At 39.0% G+C, this 9,043-nt stretch overlaps 1 pseudogene across 1 annotated transcript; it reads right to left on the reverse strand.

The window, feature by feature from the left end:
• Window positions 1-995: 995 nt before the first annotated feature.
• Window positions 996-2,119, reverse strand: LOC307196795 (hsc70-interacting protein-like; annotated as a pseudogene). The gene has a single exon. The product of its transcript is annotated as a hsc70-interacting protein-like (transcript).
• Between the last annotated feature and the right edge of the window lie 6,924 nt (window positions 2,120-9,043).

Here is a 9,043-nt window from a genome sequence, read left to right on the forward strand (position 1 = left end):
TGTTTCCATGCAAGTTGTGAAATTTTTGTTCTAGTTCTGTGATAAATTCCATTGGTAACTTGATAAGGATTGCATTGAATCTGTAGATTGCTTTAGGTAGTAGAGTCATTTTCCCAATGTTGATTCTTCCAATCTGAGAACATGGTATATCTCTCCATCTGTTTGTATCATCTTTAATTTCTTTCATCAGTGTCTTATAGTTTTCTGCATACAGGTCTTTTGTCTCCTCAGGTAGGTTTTTTTTTCCCCCCATGTGGAAATATGAAGCATTTATTTTAGATATCAGAGAAAAACAGAGCTAAGTAATCCAATTTTACTGCAGCAGTATAAAAATCATCCCTTCACCACAGTGTAAGATTTAAGTGCATCTGTACAAGGGTACAATTATATAAAATGTAGTAAGATTACTGCTGCCCTGACAAGTACTTCCAGTCCCTACGCAGGTCCTACTGCAATACTGGTGGCCCCAATAGTTTCATGGAAGCAAGTCATTAAAAAAAAAAAAATAAAGCAATTAAAAAGACAAATCAACATGCCTCAGTGACCATATATCGAACTCAAACTTTATATATTTAAATGTTACATTTTCTTCCCACTAATAAATCTTTATTTCACTGAAACTTGAACAATAAATCTTCCATACTGAAGTATCTTCCTTGCCTAATTAATTCAAAGGAAAAAACCAAAATGATTAGTAAAGAAAGATGTAGGGATTAACACACCCTTTTAATTTGTTTTAAATATTTTTAAGTTTTAAAAATTGTTTAAAATTTTAATTTTCTAGTAAGAAAATATTATCTGAATGAATACCCTAATGGCAAACCACTGTAAAATGTTTCAGCTGCATTTGGGGCAGAGGGGTAGGGATTATCTTCAAAGCACCCCAGCTTTCTTCATGAGAAGGCCAGAGGTACACTGGTTTGTATTATTGCAACATCCATTAGGTGATCTAAGTTGCTTTTCCTTCAGCAGGGACTTTATTTGTCAGAAGGGCATTATGCTTTACCTCCAAATTTGCCCGACAATTTACTGATAAGATTCATAACCTTTGGGTTGTTCTGATATATTGACATATTTCCCGGGTTCTGAGCCACATCCTGGAAGGCCACTATAGCTTCTGGATCCTGTATAACCATACAAGTACCTCTGGATTGCTAAGAATTTCATTGAGCCCAGGCATTCCTGTCATTCCAGGCATGCTCCCTCCCATTCCAGGCATTCCTCCAAGAAAATTACCAGGCATTCTGCCAGGAAAGCCACCTGGAAAAGAGCCATACTGATCCCCTGATTGTCGTCTGGCTTCTTCCTCCCTCGGAGCTCTCTCATGTTCTTCCCTAGCCTTCTTGACCCTTTGTATTCTTTCTTTGATCTCTCGCTCTTCATGTATTCGCTCATACTTTCTCCTGTGTTCAGCAATTTTCTGGGCCCTTGGTTGAACTTCTTTCAGCATTGCACTAGTATCTTCATCATAATCCAGTTTACAGCCATGGGCAAGATCATGGGCAGCTTCTTCCCAATGGCCCAAAAGTCTGTGTGCTTTCCTTCGCCACTTGTATGGCTAAGCAGAATCAGGATTTATTTCAATAGCTGTGTCGCAGTCTCGGAAGGCAGCATTTGGCTTCTATAATTTGATGAAGACACTTGATCTCTTGGCATACAGAATGGCCAAACGAGGATTTCGCTTGATTGCATCTGTGAACAAGTCAATGGCTTTCTGTAGTTCACCATCATTTAGGGCATCAATGGAAGACACTTTTTTATCATTTGCCTGATCCATTATCTCCTTAGTTATCTCTACATTTTCATCTCCCATTTCTTAAGGAGCATCAGGGTCTGGTTCAATCACACCTTCATTGTTAATTTCTAGATCACTTTCCTCACTTGATGGTTCGTCTGTCTTTGTTTTCCTCCTCCTTTTTACCGTTTTTTCTTCGTTGGTATTTTCTTCCAATTTAGTTTTATGAGTAACAGGTGGTATTTTACCCCCCATGCTCTCCACCCACTCCCTCAGGAAGCACATTTCCTCCGTGTGCAGAACACTTGGATCCTGCTTGCACATTTTCACGAAGGCTCGAAGCTCACTCACTTTGAGGGTGTCTATGATCTGGAGGCAGCGGGAGGCAGCAGGAGGTGGCAGGCGCGGCGGAGGCTGAGGCCCAATCCCAGGCCCAGGTGCTAGCTCAGCGTGACAGCATAGAGGGGGCGGCTGCTGTGAGGCAGAACAGACTAGAACCTCCCTGGCCGCTGGCTCTGCCCACCCAACGGTCTCGTGACCCTGGGTCCTTCTCCCATTCATTCCTACTCTCTGCCGCTTTCCTGCACACTGGCCAGAATCTTCTAGAAGTGTGGCTGTTCACGCTGTTGCTTGCCTCTCCATGCACACCTCTCTATGCACGCATTCTTATATTCACTCAGAACCAGTGCTCTCCTTAGGTAGGTTTATTCCTAGGTATTTTATTCTTTTTGTTGCAATGGTAAATGAGAGTGTTTCCTTAATTTCTCTTTCCGATTTTTTGTCATTAGTGCATTGGAATGCAAGAGATTTCTGTGCATTAATTTTGTATCCTGCTACTTTACCAAAATCATTGATTAGCTCTAGTAGTTTTCTGGTAGCATCTTTAGGATTCTCTATGTATAGTATGTCATCTGCAAACAGTGACAGCTTTACTTCTTCTTTTCTGATTTGGATTCCTTTTATTTCTTTTTCTTCTCTGATTGCTGTGGCTAAAACTTCCAAAACTATGTTGAATAATAGTGGTGAGAGTGGGCAACCTTGTCTTGTTCCTGATCTTAGTTTTCACCATTGAGAACGATGTTGGCTGTGGGTTTGTCATATATGGCCTTTATTATGTTGAGGTAAGTTCCCTCTATGCCTACTTTCTGGAGGGTTTTTATCATAAATGGGTGTTGAATTGTGTCAAAAGTTTTTTCTGCATCTATTGAGATGATCATATGGTTTTTCTCCTTCAGTTTGTTAATATGGTTTATCACACTGTTTGATTTGCGTATATTGAAGAATCCTTGCATCCCTGGGATAAAACCCACTTGATCATGGTGTATTATCCTTTTAATGTACTGTTTGCTAGTATTTTGTTGAGGATTTTTACATCTATGTTCATCAGTGATATTGGCCTGTAGTTTTCTTTTTTTGTGACATCTTTTTCTGGTTTTGGTATCAGGGTGATGGTGGCCTCTTAGAATGAGTTTGGGAAAGTTCCTCCCTCTCCTATATTCTGGAAGAGTTTGAGAAGGATAGGTGTTAACTTTTCTCTAAACGTTTGATAGAATTTGCCTGTGAAGCCATCTGGTCCTGGGCTTTTGTTTGTTGGAAGATTTTTAATCACACTCTCAATTTCAGTGCTTGTGATTTGTCTGTTTATATTTTCTATTTATTCCTGGTTCAGTTTCAGAAGGTTGTACTTTTCTAAGAATTTGTCCATTTCTTCCAGGTTGTCTATTTTATTGGCATATAGTTGCTTGTAGTAATCTCTCATGATCCTTTGTATTTCTGCAGTGTCAGTTGTTACTTCTCCTTTTTCATTTCTAATTCTATTGATTTGAGTCTTCTCCCTTTTTTTCTTGATGAGTCTGGCGAATGGTTTATCAATTCTGTTTATCTTCTCAAAGAACCAGCTTTTAGTTTTATTGATCTTTGCTATTGTTTCCTTCATTTCTTTTTCATTTATTTCTGATCTGATCTTTATGATTCCTTTCCTTCTGCTAACTTTGGGGGTTTTTTGTTCTTCTTTCTCTAATTGCTTTAGGTGTAAGGTTAGATTGTTTATTTGAGATGTTCCTTGTTTCTAGAGGTAGGATTGTATTGCTATAAACTTCCCTCTTAGAATTGCTTTTGCTGCATCCCAGAGGTTTTGGGTCATTGTGTTTTCTTTGTCATTTGTTTCTCGGTATTTTTTGATTTCCTCTTTGATTTCTTCAGTGATCTCTTGGTTATTTAGTAGTGTATTGTTTAGCCTCCATGTGTTTGTATTTTTTACAGATTTTTTCCTGTAATTGATATCTAGTCTCATAGCGTTGTGGTCAGAAAAGATACTTGATACAATTTCAATTTTCTTAAATTTACCAAGGCTTGATTTGTGACCCAAGATATGATTTATCCTGGAAAATGTTCCATGAGCGCTTGAGAAGAAAGTGTATTCTGTTGTTTTTGGATGGAATGTCCTATAAATATCAATTAAGTCCACCTTGTTTAATTTACCATTTAAAGCTTATGTTTATTTATTTTCTATTTATTTATTTTCATTTTGGATGATCTGTCAATTGGTGAAAGTGGGGGGTTAAAGTCCCCTACTATGATTGTGTTACTGTCTATTTCCCCTTTTATGGTTGTTAGCATTTGCCTTATGTATTGAGTTGCTCCTATGTTGGGTGCATAAATATTTAAAATAGTTAATCTTCTCTTGGATTGATCCCTTGATCATTATGTACTGTCCTCTTTTTCTCTTGTAATAGTCTTTATTTTAAAGTCGGTTTTGTCTGATATGAGAATTGCTACTTCAGCTTTCTTTTGATTTCCATTTGCATGGAATATCTTTTTCCATCCCCTCTCTTTCAGTCTGTATGTGTCCCTAGGTCTGAAGTGGGTATCTTGTAGACAGCATATATACGGGTCTTGTTTTTGTATCCATTCAGCCAGTCTATGTCTTTTGGTTGGAGCATTTAATCCATTTGTGTTTAAGGTAATTATTGATATGTATGTTCCTATTACCATTTTCTCAAGTGTTTTGGGTTTGTTATTGTAGGTCTTTTCCTTCTCTTGTGTTTCTTGCCTAGAGAAGTTCCTTTAGCATTTGTTGTAAAGTTCGTTTGGTGGTGCTGAATTCTCATAGTTTTTGCTTGTCTCTAAAGGTTTTAATTTCTCCGTTGAATCTCAACAATATCCTTGCTGGGTAGAGTAATCTTGGTTGTAGGTTTTTCCCTTTCCTGTCAAAGGACACTTTAAATATGTCCTGCCACTCCCTTCTGGCTTGCAGAGTTTCTGCTGAGAGATCAGCAGTTAATCTTATGGGGATTTCCTTGTTATTTGCTGTTTTATGCTTGATGCTTTTAATATTTTTTCTTTGTATTTAATTATTGATAGTTTGATTAATATGTTTCTTGGCATGTTTCTCCTTGTACATATGCTGTATGGGACTCCCTGTGCTTCCTGGACTGATTGACTATTTCCTTTCTCGTATTAGGTAAGTTTTCAACTATAATTTCTTCAAATATTTTCTCAGCCCCTTTCTTTTTCTCCTCTTCTTCTGGGACCCCTATAATTCTTATGTTGGTGCATTTAATATTGTCCCAGAGGTATCTGAGACTGTCCTCAATTCTTTTCATCCTTTTTTCTTTATTCTGCTCTGCAGTAGTTATTTCCCTCTTTTTTCTTCCAGGTTGCTTATTCGTTTTTCTGCCTCAGTTATTCTGCTATTGATTCCTTCTAGAGAAGTTTTAATTTCATTTATTGTGTTGTTCACCATTGTTTGTTTGCTCGTTAGTTCTTCTAGGTCCTTCTTAAACATTTTTGTATTTTCTCCATTCTATTTCCAAGATTTTGGATCATCTTTACTGTCAGTACTCTGAATTCTTTTTCAGGTAGACTGCCTATTTCCTCTTCATTTGTTTGATCTGGTGGGAGTTTACCTTGCTCTTTCAACTGCTGTGTGTTTTTCTGTCTTCTCATTTTGCTTAACTTACTGTTTTGGGGGTCTCCTTTTGCAGGCTGCAAGTTCGTAGTTCCTGTTGTTTTTGGTGTCTGCCCCCAGTGGGTTGTGTAGGCTTCCTGGTGGAGGGGACTGGTGCCTGTGTTCTGGTGGATGAAGTGGATCTTGTCTTTCTGGTGGGCAGAACTGCGTCCAGTGGTGCTTTTTCGGATGTCTGTGACCTTATTATAATTTTAGCCAGGCTCTCTGCTAATGTGTGGGGTTGTGTTCCTGTCTTGCTAGTTGTTTTGCATAGTTTGTCCAGTACTGTAGCTTGCTGGTCATTGAGTGGAGCTGGGTCTTAGTGTTGAGATGGAGATATCTGGGAGAGCTTTCACTGTTTGATATTACATGGAGCCGGGAGGTCTCTCCTGGACCAATGTCCTGAATCAGCTCTCCCACCTCAAAGGCACAGGCCTGACAGCTGGCTGGAGCCCCAAGACCCTGTCAGCCACATGCCTCAGAAGAAAAGGGAGGAAAAAAGGAAAGAAAGAAAATAAATAAATAAAATAATTAAAATAAAAAATTTAAAAATTATTAAAAATAAAAAAATAAAAAGTAAGAAAAAAATTTAAAAAAGAAAGAAAGAAGAGCACAACCAAACCAAACAACAAATCCAGCAATAACAAGTGCTAAAAAACTATACTAAAACAAACAAACAAAAAAGAAAATGGACAGATACAACCCTAGGAAAAATGGTAAAAGCAAAACTATACAGAAAAAATCAAAGAAGCATACACATACACACTCACAAAAAGAGAAAAAAAAGTATATATCTATATATAAAAAATAAAAAAGGAAGAGAGCAACCAAATCAATAAAAAAATCTATCAATGATAACGAACTCTAATTACTAAACAAAGATAAACATAGAACCAGAAACAAATTAGATGCAGAAAGGAAACCGCAAGTCTACAGTTGTTCCCAAAGTCCACTGCCTCAATTTTGGAATGATTCATTGTCTATTCAGGTATTCCAGAGACTCAGGGCACATTAGGTTGCTTGTGGAGATTTTAGCCTTGCTCCTGAGGCTGCTGGGAGAAATTTCCCTTTCTCTTCTTTGTTCGCACAGCTCCTGGGGTTCAGCTTGGGATTTGGCCCTGCCTCTGGGTGTAGGTCACCTGAGGGTGTGTATTCTTCCCTCAGACTGGATGGGGTTAAAGGAGCAGCTTATTCGGGGGCTCTGGCTCACTCAGGCTGAGGGGGAGGGAGGGGTACGAAATGTGGGGTGAGCTTGTGGCGACAGAGGCCAGTGTGATGTTGCAACAGCCTGTGGCGTGCCATTTTTTCTCCTAGGGAAGTTGTCCTTGGTTCACGGGACCCTGTCTGTGGCGGGCTGCACAGGCTCTCGGGAGGGGAGGTGTGGAGAGTGACCTGTGCTTGCTCACAGGCTTCTTGGTGGCTGCAGCAGCAGCCTTAGCGTCTCATGTCCGTCTCTGGTGTCCACGCTGATAGCCATGGCTCGTGCCTGTCTCTGGAGCTCATTTAGGCGGCGCTCTGAATCCCCTCTCCTCGCACACCCCGAAACAATGGTCTCTTGCCTCTTAGGCAGTTCCAGACTTTTTCCTGGACTCTCTCCCGTCTAGCTGTGGTCCACTAGCCCCCTTCAGGCTGTTTTCATGCAGCCAACCCCAGTCCTCTCCCTGGAGTCTGACCTCCGAAGCCCGAGCCTCAGCTCCCAGCCCCCACCCGTCCAGTGGGTGAGCAGACAAGCCTTTCGGGCTGGTGAGTGCTGGTCGGCACCTCTGTGCGGGAATCTCTCTGCTTTGCCCTCTGCACCCCTATTGCTGTGCCGTCCCCTGTGGCTCCGAAGCTTTCGCCCTGCGACCTCCACTTCTTTGCCAGTGAAGGGGCTCCCTAGTGTGTGGAAACTTTCCCTCCTTCATTGCTCTCTCCTAGAGGTGCAGGCCCTGTCTGTATTTGTTTCTTTTTTTCGTTTTTCTTTTTCCGTACCCAGGTATGTGGGGGAGTTTCTTACCTTTTGGGAAGTCTGAGGTCTTCTGCCAGCATTCAGTAGGTGTTCTGTAGGAGTTGTTCCACATGTAGATGTGTTTCTGATGTATTTGTGAGGAAGAAGTTGATCTCCGTGCCCTACTCCTCCACCATCTTGAAGGTCTATATCTTAGCTCATTTTCTTTATCACTTTTCTGTTTCTATTTCATTGATTTTTATGCTTACTTTTGTCCTTGCCTTCCTTTAGATTAAATTTGCTTATCTTTTTCTTATTTCTTAAATTGAAGCATAGATCATTGATTAGAGAAAATTCTTTTTTTTAAATATATGCATTAATCCCATAAATTTCCCTCTAAGCAGTTTAGCTAAAACTAACAAAATTTGATATAATGTGTCCTTATTTTCACTCAATTTACATGTATTAAGATTTCCTGTTTTCGGTGATTAGCTGTGTGACATTTGACAAATGTAGACAGTTGTATAATCACCACCACAATAGAGATTTAAAATAGTTACTTCACCCCCATAAAGGTCGCATGCTCTTTATTATACAAATCCTCCTAACATCACCATCCCCTCTCAAGAATTGGTCTTATGATTGTACGCTTGCAAGAATGTCAAATAAATGGAATTATACAACATGTGCCCTTTTGAATCCAGCTTCTTTCACTTACCAGGATGCATTTTAGATTCACCCATGTTGTGTTGACCAGTTGTTTTTCCTTTTTATTGCTGAGCAGTGTAACATTATATGGATGTGCCAGTTTGTCAGTCCATTCTCTTGTTGAGGGACGTTTGGGGTTTTCTCCTGTTTTGGCTATTGTAAGTGTTCATAAATAGAGTTTTATATTTTTATTATACTTGGGAGTAGAGTTTCTGGGTCACATGATAAGTATAGATTTGCTTTTTAGGAGGTTGCTCTGCATCCTCAACAACACTTGATATTGTAGGGTTTTTTTAAAAACCGTTTTAATAGATATTTAATGATATCTAATTATGGTTTCATTCACATTTCTTTAGTGACTAGTGATGTTGAGTATATTATCACAGGCTTATTTGCTGAAACATTTGTTCAAATTTTGTCCATTTTTTTGTGGTTATTAAAATTTGAGAATTTTTTGTTAATATATTTGAGATATATCTTTTATCAGATATGTGATTTAAAATATTTTCTACCAGTATGTGACTTTCCTTTTCATTTTATTAACAGTGCCTTTTGAAGAACAGATATTAATTTTGATGAAGTCTATCAGTTTTTCTTTAATGAACCATTCTTTTGATGTCATGTCTATGAAATATTTGCCTTAACTAAAGTAATAGAGATTTTCTCCCATGTTTTATTCTAGAAATGTTACAGTTTGGGGTTTTGCATTTGTTTTGCACACATT

This window comes from Stenella coeruleoalba (genome assembly GCF_951394435.1).
Source record: "Stenella coeruleoalba genome assembly, chromosome: 14".
Lineage (NCBI taxonomy): Eukaryota > Metazoa > Chordata > Mammalia > Artiodactyla > Delphinidae > Stenella > Stenella coeruleoalba.